This window comes from Plectrocnemia conspersa, unplaced genomic scaffold (genome assembly GCF_051122295.1).
Source record: "Plectrocnemia conspersa isolate PC_06_02 unplaced genomic scaffold, ASM5112229v1 ptg000010l, whole genome shotgun sequence".
Taxonomy (NCBI): Eukaryota; Metazoa; Arthropoda; class Insecta; order Trichoptera; family Polycentropodidae; genus Plectrocnemia; species Plectrocnemia conspersa.
The window spans coordinates 18,738,138-18,752,705 of NW_028277174.1; the positions used below are offsets into that span (position 1 = coordinate 18,738,138).

Here is a 14,568-nt window from a genome sequence, read left to right on the forward strand (position 1 = left end):
ATAGATATATTTCAGCATATGCTGATTTCAGATAACATGTTTTTTATTTTATTCATTGTTTTCTATAAGATATAAAATGATATGTATAGTAGATTTAAATTAAAAAATAGCGTCGTATGAATTGCACTCCTTACATTGTTTTAGTTTATACAGCTAAATTTAATATAAACGGTCGATTTTATTTATAGAATATAATTACAAAACATTAAAGGCTAAATATGCAATTTGCTTATACTAGAGATACTACGTTATATTTTAACGTTAAGAAATCAATATTTAGAGTTGAAAAGAATATGGATAAAGAATAAAGACATCTGTCAAAGACATTTCTTACGTTTCCTAAATGTATGACGCTTAATCTTACAAAATTAAAATATTACATCTATACTGTACTACATATACAAAAAAAAACAAAGTAAGAATGAGATGCCTGCAGAGAAACACAAAAAAGAACATAGAAATATTCAAATAAAATAGAAAAATAAACACAAAATTGTGCAGAAAAAAATAGCTTAATTGATTGAAGATAAACCGTGAATAATAAAATAGAAATGACACCCAACTTTTTATAAATTACTCAGAGATCAATCAAAATTTTTTTAATCTCGCAAAAATCAATGCCTGCAAAAATAAGAAAGATAAGATCTTGATAGAGTAAGACAAAATTATAAGGATATGAAACGAGTTTTTTGAAAATCTACTAAGCCAAGCAGAGGAGCAAAATTGTATCCAAGAAGTAGCCTAGTTTTCAACAACAACAAAAAACTTAAATCAGTTATGAAAAGTTCAAAAATTCACAAAGCATCAGGGGTAGACAAAATTACTAAAGAGCTGCTCAAATATGGACGTAATGCTTTAGTTACAATAATTCATCGATTAATATGTAACGCCTGTAAAGATTTTAATTTTATTGTAAAATGTGTGAATGGTTAAAACAATTTACATAACCATATAATCAATTGATAAAAAATCATAATAAAGTACACTTCAAGTTTTTACAGTAATGTTTTTAAAAATCATGATGACTTTTTTGCAAAATTTTTTACCTATTTCCTGATATTTTTTTATAAAAAAATCACTGATTAAATAATCGCTCTTTAATTAACAAATAAATTGTAAAAAAAAATGGGTATATAAAATATAAAATAAACTCAAAGTTTATATTAACTTGAGTTTGCCGTCATTGCGGCTCTAAGACCAATTTGATCATAAACAGTGTGTTGTTTAAAACATGTAAACATACGGTTACATGTTGTAAAGTAACACAAATAATGCATTTTTTCACTGTTCCAAATAATTTAAAGACAATATTATAATTCTTAAAGCTTGAAATAAAAATTATGTTGTGAGATATTTTATTATTGATTTAAATTACAGCAATATAGTAAGTACAGGTTTAACAACAGGCTATAATAAATACAAAACTTTCACTACTTATCGTAGATAATTCACGTACAAAGCATAGCTTCGAAAACGAGCAACTTTTGATCAATTGCTTTATGCTAGCTACACCAATAATCTAACTGAATCAACAAGGTAATAAACGAAGATAAAGCTTCTAGTTATTAATTATAATCAAGTTTCCTAACTCTGTGAATACACGTATATTATCAAAACATGTTTAAAGCTGTGAAAGCGTGAAGGGTTATGAAAGTCAGAACCACATATAATCAGTTTCTACTGGGCCCGTTAAAAGATTCATAAAAACAAATAGATTTTTGTTACATATATTTCCAAAGAAGCGGAATTTTAGCGGCCTGGTTAAAAGCAATCTTCGGGACGATATAACAAAATCATATATGCATATTTTTGCCGAAAAAAAAATAATCTATTTTGAATCGGTACTACAGATTTTTTTTAAATTAAATCTCTAAAAAAATATTCTGGAGTTAACATTAAGCAATATTAATCATTAATGTTTAAGGAATATTTTGATAGAATATTAGAATATTTTAATCTCCTGGACGCCTCATAGTAATCCACTAGTTTACAGAAACCGTTATTAAACTATAAACAAACGTTAAACATAAACATAATACAGAGTCTAGTTATGCAAATATATACTATTTATAGCACAGCTTCAATCGACAATTGCTACTTCAGCAAAACAATCAAAAGAGGTATTACCCCAGATAAAGATGCGCATCGTTCGTCGCGCTTCAACCCAGAGCCGTCAAAGCTCTGCTATATATTCTTTTCTTGCCGAACGAACACTCGGCCGAATAATTCCAAAGCTTTCTTCAATTACGCATGGCTCATAAAGCGCGGATCTAGTTTAAATTTGAGCTCTGGCGAGGAAAACAATTTGGTCTTTGAGCTTATTGCGGGTCGCCGGCGTATGCAAATTCAACAACGACGTCGTCGACTCTTGTGCGTGCGGCAAGAAAAAAAACAAAGCCTAATACATATCTTATGAGGGCGCTCAAATGCGGAATGAATATGTATGTATATGTATGGCAGGCCCGCGATGCATTATACTTATTTACTTCCGGCATTAGCCTCCCAGTCCCGCTTTTGATCCGTTCATTTTTCAAAACGATCCATGGGCGTAAGGTTAGAGGCAAAGAGAGGGGTTTACTTTTTTTTATATTTTTTATATTACAATTAGGTCACACACATTAAAAAAAACTTAAAAAAATAATTCGTAGATTATTAGAAAAGAAGTACATATAAATGTATACTAAGTAGGGAACAATGCCACTTCCGTGAGGTGTCAGAATTAAATAGAACTCGTGTCAGCGTGTGTTTAATTAAGATCATTACCGTAAGTGCATGGTTTGTTACAATTCATCGCAAATAAATTTATAGCAATGACTTTATAACAGAGTATGATACGTTTCAGCGCTTTGCTTACGCAGTTTTTTGTATGAAAATAAATTTGAGGGATTATCTTCGTTCCTAGAACCGATTTTGAAAACAAATGTTAGCCATCATATATACATTAAATCATAAATATCAATTATATTGCATTAGGTATTGAGAAAGAACATCTAACACAACCCCTGAGCTACTATAATATTAATTTATATTTATGTTTTATTTTGATTGACTAGCCCTGAATTACCCAATTATAACGCATTGGGCTTATGCACAGATTTTTTAATATATTTTCATGGATTACTTTGGTACGATAATAAAAATTGTTTATGCTTATTAAAATAAGATAAACTCGCATTAATGCGATTTTTTATTATTCCCATTTACATTATAAACCCTTAAAAAATGATAATTTAATTTATTTTATAGATTTTATGATTTTTTTAAATACTATTAGTAACATGAAATATTAACAAAAATATAAACTTAAAATCAAGGTCTAGAGTTCAAGTAAAAACTTAAATGCGGCGCTGCGCTCACGCGCGACTAGTGACGAAACAATGTCCGACTTAAAAAATGCTATTTGTATTCACTGATGAACTCACTTAAAAAATAATAGATACTTATAGATACTTAACAAACAATGTCATAGAGACGCATGAAATGTTATTTTTAAAAACGAGAAATTAAGCCATTAGAAAATCGATAAAAAAAATCAAGCGCAAAAAGGACTAAAAAAATCATTTTCAGGTTGTTCGAATGTACTTAGGTACATAATTAAGGATATTTAATTCAAAATTGCTGCACTCTCCCAGCATAAAATTATTAGAAAAATCAATTATTACAATATTCCAGACCGATATACTTTGTGTAAATACTATATATTTATTTAAATCCTCCATTGAAAAATGACCGGCGTCAGCATAATGAGTTATGATAGAGTAAATACAATAAACAAATACTAAGTAAATAGTGAGAAATCAAACTGTGGTGATCGACCGGAATTATACAATAATTATATATTAACAATAATTTCGATCACCCAGATAAAAGACAGTAGGGTCTAATAAATATTTTTTTAATAACAACCAAAATAATATTAAATTTAAATAACACTTCGCACCAATAAACATTTATAATAATATACTGTTTATCTTAATATAATAATAATTAACAATTTTGTTTAAGAAAAAAAAATTCAAGTAGTTTTCAATTGCGAAAATTAAATAAAATTCTTAAGAAAAATCTAGATGTGGTGCAAATAAAATATATAAAAAGCTCACACCTTTTACTCTATATTTATTTTATCTATATAAAAATATAGATAATTTTAGATATTTTAGATATTTTAGATATTTTCGTTATATGATACTACACTCATTATTTTAGATTTTTTGACAGTCTAAAGCAGTGGTTCTTAACCGGTGCACCGCGGTGCACCAGTGCACCGCGAGCTTATTGCAAGTGCACCGCGAGAAAATTGGTAAATACAAAAAATCCGCAAAATAGTAAAATCTTAATGTTTCAATCAATTTATATTTTATTATAGTCGTGATATCCCACAATGGATAAATTTATTACCATACGAAACTGTGAATCAGGCCAAAATATGAATGACACTGGGAGTACAAGTGGAAGAAGTAGTGACGATGTTACTAGACATCATACGTCTCATACAAAAGAATATATATCCAGTAAAATCAAAAAAATAAATGGACAGTATTCTGAAGAATATTTGCGTTTCAGTTTTACTAGCATCAATGAGGAAGGATATCACATTCCACTATGTGTTGTATGTGGAGAAAAACTATCCAATAGCGCGATGTATCCTGACAAGTTAAATCGCCACTTCACTACGAAGCACGCCGATCTTGCATCAAAAAGTAAAGATTACTTCAAAAGATTGTTAAGCATGCAAAATAAACAAGCGATATATTTTGAAAAAACTGTTAAAATTTACGATAAGGCACAACTGGCGTCATACAAGATTGCTGAATTGATTGCTGTACAATTAAAACCAAAGATTGCTGAATTGATTGCTGTACAATTAAAACCACATACTATAGCAGAGTCTTTAATTTTACCTGCATATTGTGAAATAGAAAAAATTATGTTTGGTGATGAAGCAAAAAGGAAATTCCTCTTTCAAACGATACAATAAAAAAAATCAAATATGTCGGATGATATTGAGAAAACAGTTAACGATAAACTTTCCAAGCGATATTTTGTTTTACGAGTCGACGAATCTACTGACATTAGCGGTAAGGCACAAATACTAGGATTCGTTCGTTTCATAAATGAAAACAAAATAGTGAATCAATATCTATGCTGCAAAGAACTTACCGAGCATACGACAGGACAATATGTTTTTGATCTTATTTATTCATATTTAGAACAATTTAAAATATCATGGGAGCTATGTGTAGGAATTTGTATGGATGGTGCTCCTTCAATGGTAGGCTCATTTAAAGGATTTGTAACCATTGCAAAGACAAGAAAACCTAATATTATATCTACGCACTGTTTTTTACATAGAGAATCTTTAGTTTCGAAAACATTACCAGCAGCACTAAAACCTGTACTAGATCAAGTTGTAAATATAGTGAATTTCATAAAATCAACACGCATGTTTAAAAAACTTTGCATTTCTATGGAAGCTATGTACGAGTGTTTGCTTTTTCACACTAGTCAGGTGGTTATCTAAAGGTAAAGTTTTATGCCGATTCATAGAACTTAAGAATGAATTGTTAATCTTTTTTCGAAATGAAGGTATGGATGATTTTGTAAATTGTCTTCAGAATAATGATTGGTATGCTAAAGTGGCATATTTAGCAGATATTTTTAATTACTTAAATAACGTTAACACAAGCATTCAAGAAGAAAACGAAAAATTCATGACATCCATTGACAAATTGACAGGATTTCGGAAAAAAATAACTCTTTCGAAAAATCGAATAATATAAAAAAAAGTAGATATGTTTCCTTCACTTAACGAATACATTTCCATGGGAGTTATTTCCGCAATAATAGAACATTTAACTTTATTGGAAAAAAATATTGCACATTATTTTCCATTTTTAAATATAGAAAATTATGACCGGATACGAAATCAGCAAATTAGTCTCATTGTCGACTGATCGTACTCTGAAAATTAAATTTTCCGAAATAACTATGAAGAATTTTTGGATTACTGTCCAAGAGGAATATTCAGTTCTTTACATGAAGGCACTGAAAATTTTGTTACAGTTTTCAACATCATATTTGTGTGAGCTTGGTTTCTCAACAACAACTAATATGAAAACTAAAAAACGAGAAAGACAGAAAAAAATTTAAACGAAGAATTCAGGGTAACTACATAAAATATTCGACCTAATATTTCTGATATTTGCAAAAGCCAACAAGCTCAGGTATCACATTAATTAATTTTTGATATTTCAAAAATAATTTGTCGTTATGGATCTCATCGAGTGATATTGCCACTAAATATTGCGGAATTTTTATTAAGACTATTAATTATGTAATAAAAGAAATACACTGCCATGTCGAAGATGTAAAAATCCAGGAAGAAAAGCAACTTACATAAAATAACTTTAAAATTTAAGTAATTTTTCTATTTGTCAGTGAATTATTTTAAATGAAATTCATAAGGCAAAGTACTTTTTATTGTACTACAGAGTACTGAGAGTGCGCAAATAACATTAAAACAATGTACACACAATAAAGATTCATTACATTTTCGCTAAATGACAAACTATTCACATGCTTTTAATTAAAGTACTATTAAAAAAAATTTACTTAGTATCTTCATACAAGGTTATTAAAACAAATTTGTTGTAAATCATTTACTAATATGCTTAATATGTGACTGATACTGTTATATAGTAAATCGCTCACTTTAAGAAAAATATAAATTAGTTAATAAACAGCATCTTATTGTACATATCTCCACCCTTCATACAAAAAAGATTATCACCATAATATATTAAATATAATTCATAATAATATACCTATTTTTTAAGCGATTATATTTGATAAGAAATTTAAATAATAACAGTTATCTACCCTTTTTGCCCGTCCTGTGTATTCGCGTTTTGAATTCAAAGCACATCCGGTCTAAATACATTCAATTCACGCTAAAAATTCTTTCTTTCTTTCTTTCTTTCTTATTCTCTTTTCTTTTCCGAACGGCCTTCGCACAAAACTCGGTAACTCTTGAACACATTCAACCCCAGGAACGTAGCCGAAGAATTAAGTCGGACTCCAACAGTGTAAATCAAACGATTGTTAGTGAAACTTTAGGGTCATTAACAGGCGTGTACCATACAAATATTTTATTGCGGTCGTTAGACACTTTAAAATACCACAGGGCTTTTGAATTATTCGAAAAACTTCGTCTCCGGCACAATGGGTTGGGGCGGGTGGTGGTAGGAGGCTCAGAACCGGAAAAGAGAACTAAATCTTTTCGGACGTGACTTTGGCGGAGACGTGCCCAGAAAAAAACTGGAAGAAAACTGGAGAGGCTGCGACATTCGTAAAACTAACGAAGAGCTAAGACTGTCGATAATTTATTCGCCCCCTCGAATGTGGGAGACGATCAATGTAAAATACTTTCGTACTTATTAAAAAGTATAATGTTTAAGCAAACATATATAGGAAAAGGACATTTAATTAAAAAGTTATATATAATAGTAAACTTATTACTCACGGTTAGAGTCTCCAAATCGAGTAATCGAGTACTCGATACTCGAGTATACTTGTCTATTTTTCAAGTACTTGATAATCGAGTATTTTGAAAATTACTCGATTAATACTTGAAATTAAAAATTTTTTAAATATTTCAGAAACAAAAATAACTTTAACTCGGTCCGGTAAAGGTTAACGTCTTGCTTTTATTTCGCGTTTATGCCCGAAGTCCCGAGTTAGAGCGGTTACTATCAGGTATAATTTTTTCATAGTTCCATAGTTGCATAGTTCCGGTCGTCGGCTATGTTAGTGGGTACGACGGAGAAATTTCTTTTGTGTTTTCTGTCCGACAGTCCCGACTTACCTAATTTATGGCAATGAACAATTTGAAATATCAAAAAAAAAAATTTAGGTTTTATGACTATGCAGTTGTTGCGTAAAGTGTTGTAAATTGTTTATACTGATCCCTCAGCTTAAAATATAAATCAAAACAATTGTGTGTTTTAAAGGCATTTAAAGTAAAGTCAGCTCTTTGCGAACGCGAACTCTAGAGTGAAAGGGATTCACCCAAATACATCTTCGAAGGATATAGATTTAAATAGGATAGGATTAGAAGATTGTATATTGTTAAGAAAAAAAATCTATTCAAGAAGAATTACAAAATGCTATTTTGTCAATAGTTGAAGGAAATAAGAAAAAAGCAGAGAAGGGAATGAAAGAAGAGAACATAAAAAGAGAGTTCAAAAAATTTTATATCTATAAAAAGCGAACAGATATAAATTAGAAGCCTTATCCAACGCGTTGATGACAATAAGACCAACATCAACAGCAACGGAAAGGGTTTTTTCCATAACGGGAATAATAAAACCAAAGGTTAGCAGTAATATTAAATTCGAGACACTTTTTGCATTATTGTTTTTAAAAAGTATGTTCGTGAAGTTAAAATAATTGTAAAAGTTAACATACTAAGTATTTTATTTATTTATTTATATGTGCACGAATTTGAATAATAGCTATTTTGGTACATTTGGTAAATACTCGAAAGTACTCGAGTACTCGAGTATTTTAAAATTTTAATATTCGATACTCGAGTAGTTGATGGTTCGAGTAATTGGAGACTCTACTCACGGTGCACATTAGTATAATTAAAAATTTCTGGAGATACGCGTTTGAACTCTAAAACGACCAATCTCTATACTAATGTGACAACAACATTCCATTTTATACCAATTATATAAAATATTTAAAATTCATTTTATTTTTTTATATTTAAAGTCAGTGTGAAGTAACACTGAAATACATTTGTATGTAAACTTTAGGTCTTTTAAAACAAATAATGTACATAAATAAGTAAAATAATTGCACAATTATGTAAAAAAACGATGTTAAATTGAGCCAACAAATATATACTAAGCTATCGACTTGTAGTATACATATAACATATATAGTAAAAGACATTTCGTACAACGGTCAATGGGTATATTTTCTGCCTAGAATATACTTAATAAATGAGCCCACGGCTGTGGAATGCGACACGGCACTGCTACATATATTACACATGCACACACCAAAACAAGATGCGTCGCAACTTTCTGCATTACTATATAAATAAGGCATCGTATCTTATTGTACATTTTTTATACATTTTGCATTCTTTTAAGTGCAACGTATAACGTGCAGCGGCACTTAAATTTGTATTTATAAAAAATGCGCTATTATTAAAAAAAAAATTGCCTCAGCTGCAGTGACATCTATTGGTTGTAAATTATATTACACATAATAATTTATAATTAATAATACAGATGTCACTGATTCTCAGACATTGTTGGTAATTAATACATAAATTTTAAATTTATTAACATAATTTAAAATAAACATATTACTATATTTGGAATTCTAAGTTTAAAATAAATGATAATATAGTGTGTATTTTCAGAGAAATTATCTCCTTATCTTCACATATCAAACTGTCTATTTTTCAAAACTGCCTTCCTGTTTTAGAAAAAATAAATTCACTAATATAAAAAGTTATTTCTGATAATGTATATAATTATAAATTAAAACAATTAAAAAAAAACACTGCACACAAAAATATTAATCGAAAACTACAGAAAATACAGAAACGCAACGATCACGACAGAAGAAAAACGCATACGGGTTGAATCTATTTATTTTTTCATTAAATTCATTAAAGGTTATTGCAAACATATGTGATTAAAACTTTTTTTACATGTGGCAACACTGATTCGCAAAGACGAAAATAAAAAGCAATATATAAAACCTAAATTTTGTATTACACATATTTTTACTTTTCTCCAGCGATGGCTATATATTTTGTAAATATGACCTTTTTTAATATAACCCCACTAAGTCTCATAAAACGGTTGACGTCAATGGACGTCCATAGCACTGGTGGAACTTTGTTGACGCCAACTGATGTCTGTAGCATCACAAGGGTTAAAAGAATGCGTGCATTAAATAAATATATCTTAAATAAACATATATCTTAAATAAATACATATTAAAAATATTATTTTTATATCTAAAATCTGTATTGAAATACTAATACAGATTTAAAATATAAGAAAGTGTTTAAGACAAATTTTAACAGAAATAAAATATACAAAGAAATCAAGCACAGCCATGAAATATTAAAAATGTTCAATAATCAGAAATAATATAAAAACCAAAACCAATTACACTAATTATTAAATACAGACACTACATATAAAAGTGTAAAACTACGACAAATATTATTTTATAACTATAAATATAATAAATAGAGTTAATAGATAACTTAAAATGTTTAATTTATTAATCATAAGCATATCTACACCGAATTTTGACCAATAGGAGAGCGCAAAAACATATATCACTTCTCAGAAGTAAAAAATTTACGTCAAAATCAATAAAATCGTGTCGTCAATAATAAATAAAAACAACATTTAATTTATATAATTCAGCAAGTGCTGTTGTTGATTATTCGTTATTTATTTGCTTCTTCCTTTTTCATAGATCTGAAAATTCAGATCGAGTACCTAAATTTACGGCTACTAATTTACATTCGCTGAATATTTCCTCCCATGTCTAATATTTGTAAAGATTCAAAAAGCAATAAAATCAGCAAACACATTTTAACACAAACGGAGCCGCGTCAAAAAAACACAATCTGTCCCTTTGAATAATAATGTTTATTGTCGAAGTACTTCCTAGAAAGTGGATGCTTTTAAAGGCAATATGCCGCTCCTTTTATTTATTGTGTGTATAAAAAAGGTCTACAGGAACTTATACGTGAAATATATTTTTTTGTACATTCATCTTAAACAACTATTATTAGAGGTCGATTTTTACTTTTTTATGAATATATAGAAAAGTAAAAATCGGCCGAGCTTCTCAAGGAGAACGGGCTCCGAAAATTATATCTAATTGACTCACTCAGTTGGTACAGATGTAACCCATTGTAACGCGTTGGGCCTACGCTGGTCAAGTTACAACGGAAGATTTATTAGAAATAAAAAATATATATATTAAACAATTAAATTTTAAATGCCATAGAACCAACTTAAATCTTAAATCACAAATATTTATAACCTCTGACCTCCACAGAACATAATTCAATATCCCATTTAGCTGTAGTATGATTTTCTTACTTTATTACAGTTCCGTTCGGTCGCGTGAATTCCTAACATCACTTCTATAATCGATACATAAATATCGAATTATTACACAACGGCTACACCAAATTAAATGTTAATGCTTATTTTCAATTATATTTTATATGTCGTTTATATTGCCTTACACAACTCAACCGCTTATTTAATCTAACCTTTCAAGCACATGTTAATCGGTCAGTTGAATTCCGCTATGCTAATCCGTCAATGGGCAGTGAATCGTCACAAACGCTATTGTGAAATAGAATTTAATATCACATAGAACACATATGAATAATATGTACTAATATCATACATGTATGACAATGTATGTATGAATTAATAATTTATTTTATAATTAATAATTCAGTTAAAATGAAACTATGAAAACTTATTTTTTTAAAGATATAAGGGAAAACCTAAAATATATTTTTTTTTTATAAATAATGACCTCTTCTTTATTTTCCGAATACTCACAGGTTTTTATATTTAGTTGAATGTCTGCATTACATCAATAATTGTATAAGGTTTTCATCTATTAAATACAGTTTCTTATAACTATGGAGGATTGTCAGAAACATGCTCTACTTTACACTATGTTCTACAACATTGATATTCAACATATTATACACATGCAATACAATTGCTCGTGTTGAAAATGTTTTTCCTACTTAAACTAGCTACTTTAGCATCGACTAACATCGACAATAGCAAAACCAACTCGTCGCTTAAGTACTAGAATATTTGAATCGGAGTTTATATCGAATGTGTTCTGCGACCAGCGCCGTTTTGTCGGAAGCGAAAACAGTGGCTTTCACAAATGGATAAATAGCAAGCAGCAGTAAGAGAGAGAAAGCTCACAAAGAGCCCAAGTCCACATTGTGTTACGATGTGAAAACGCTGTTGGAAGACTCGTACGGAAGTCCTTTGAAAGCGTTCCACCAAATGACGCTCACGCTTTCCGTTCATATTTTTAGATAAACTCCTTCGTCGTTCGATAACCCCTATTTACATTCGACGTTTATGTGCCCTCCGTTAAATAAACATCGAATAAAGTTCGTCGAACGTAAATACCATACATTTTAATATTTACGCAACGCGTCTTCATTTCCAATTGGCCTCGTTCTGGAATTCAAATTGACTCGCAACTTTGTGTCTAAGGGTGAGGAAGGGGTATATAGGTCTGGTAAAAAAAAACTAAATTAGATCCGAAGACAAAGCCTACAGTGAAGCTTTAAAGTGAGTTGAAAGTCGGTATAAAAAAAACTTCAGCTCCAACTTCAAATCCTGTTTATGTATTTATAATTGTTAATTTATTATATAGTCAGCAAACCTCATTGTTATTAGCAAAGTTTAACCCTTAAAAACTTTTTAAATTGTGTAAATCATATGGCCTTAAACTACATTCGTCATTAGTGCGTGGAGTTTATTATTTATCTAAAATATCGTTAATTTATTTATTTATTTTATTTATTTATTAAAATTATAACCATCGTGACCTGACAGGCAAACCTAATGCGTCACGATTAGGGATTCCAATCCCGGGATCCCGGGATCCCGAACGATTTTCAATACCCGATGAGTCCCGGGATTATAAAACATAATCCCGATTTTTTTGGATTGATTGATTTATCAAGCACAATCGAATTATTATTGACAAAATCGTTATATTTCGTATACAAACTTGCGCGAGTTGCACGTGTCATCTGTGAATCTTTGAGGCTGTGAGTCTGAACGTGCTTTTTCAGCTGCAGGCTGCTTAGGAACCAAAATCAGATCAAGGCTAAATGATGAAACGCTTGACGCTTTGATGTTACTTCGTGAGTTTTTCCCAAAATAATGTTTTCCATTAATTGTGTCTATGAATGTACATATGTACATACATTGTCAAAAGTTAATTTTTTATCTTCTCAAATAAATAAATAAGACCTTCCCTTTTTTATTTTTATTATATTATTTTCTATTTTAAGTCCAAGACTAAAATTATACGTACTTTATACATTGTACGTTATAAAAAACGGATGTAAAAAAATATTGTATTATTCATTTTAAATTATTTTTCTCGATAAAATAACATGAAAATTATCCCGGGACTGGTCCCGGGATCCCGGGATCGACTAATTGCAATACCGAAATCCCGGGATCAAAATTTTGGCCCGGGATTGGAATCCCTAGTCACGATAGTCAAAAGTACTAATACATCATAATACATACAAATATAAACAAGACAAAACAACAGACACAAATCACCTCAACAGGTGTGCATTGTCCCATACGAATTGAACCAAAACTCCATAAGTGCAAGAGAAAATGTCAATATTACTATGGACAGAATTGAGCAGATAAATGGCCTTGACCAGAGAAGAGTTGGCAAGTGCTCCAGTTCTAGACTTAACAGGCAAGAATAGTGGACGCGACCGAGAACTATATCCACCTTCAGGAGCCCACATTTGAAGCTGCTCGAGCACTGAAGGATTGTCTACGATGCCCTTGAGCAATTTCCAGAAGTGTTTAATTACATAAACACTTCTGCGAGTCGACAAAGAAACGTATCCCAGGGCTCCCAAAATAAAATCACTGGGAAACAAGAACGGATAATACACGTATTCCTTCAAGTATAAATATCGAAGAAATTTACGTTGTACTTTTTCCAGCTTCAATTCATTACATTGACTCATTACACCTGGGATCCAAATGATGGAGCTAGTTTCTAGTATGCTGCGGACTAGAGTATCATAAAGAGTGCGCAATACTAAAGTATTCCTGAAGTAACGCGCATTTCTCAAGATAAAACCGAGCATTTTTAAGGATTTGCTATGAGTCTCTGCAATGTGCTGGCTAAATTTCCAACGTTCTTCGAAAGTCACTCCTAAATCCTTAGTTGAAGAAAACCTTTCCAGAAAATATCCGCCTAGATGGTATGAATATTTTGCCGGCGTTAACGACCTTGAAAATGAAATTGTGTGACATTTCTTTACACTGAAAGGCAATTGGTTATAGCAAGCCCATTTCCATATAGAGTTGAGATCCTCCTGTAGGTCGAGGGAATCAGAAATAGAATGCATTTTCTTGTAAATTTTCAAGTCATCTGCATATAATAAAAAATCTGAATGCTCTATTGCTGTTTCTATGTCATTAATGAACAATAAAAACAACAATGGACCCAAATTGGATCCTTGAGGTACTCCAGTAGGGGTCTTATATCGTTCTGAAAAAGAGTTATTATACTTGACGAATTGATATCTATTGGTCAAGTAATTTGAGAATAGATTTATCAGATCTTCAGAAAACCCAAAATTAGATAACTTTTTTACAAGTAAAGCATGGTTAACTTTATCAAATGCTTTTTCAAAGTATGTGTATATGACGTCTACTTGTACACCAGAGTCCAATGATTTTGAAACATAGTTAGACAAAA

The 14,568-nt window shown here is 30.3% G+C and overlaps 2 long non-coding RNA genes across 2 annotated transcripts in view; one reads left to right on the forward strand and one right to left on the reverse strand.

Moving 5' to 3' along the window:
• Window positions 1-6,960: 6,960 nt before the first annotated feature.
• LOC148230819 (uncharacterized) lies at window positions 6,961-8,738 on the reverse strand. The gene is made up of 2 exons (XR_015811076.1): window positions 8,625-8,738; window positions 6,961-7,517 (listed from the first exon to the last, which is right to left on the reverse strand). It is a non-coding gene; the product is annotated as an uncharacterized LOC148230819 (long non-coding RNA).
• Window positions 8,739-13,085: 4,347 nt separating this feature from the next.
• LOC148230820 (uncharacterized) overlaps window positions 13,086-14,568 on the forward strand; it is a 57,592-nt gene continuing 56,109 nt past the window's right edge. The window contains exon 1 of the long non-coding RNA XR_015810953.1: window positions 13,086-13,324. This is a non-coding gene — a long non-coding RNA (uncharacterized LOC148230820). The remainder of the gene's footprint in view (window positions 13,325-14,568) is intronic.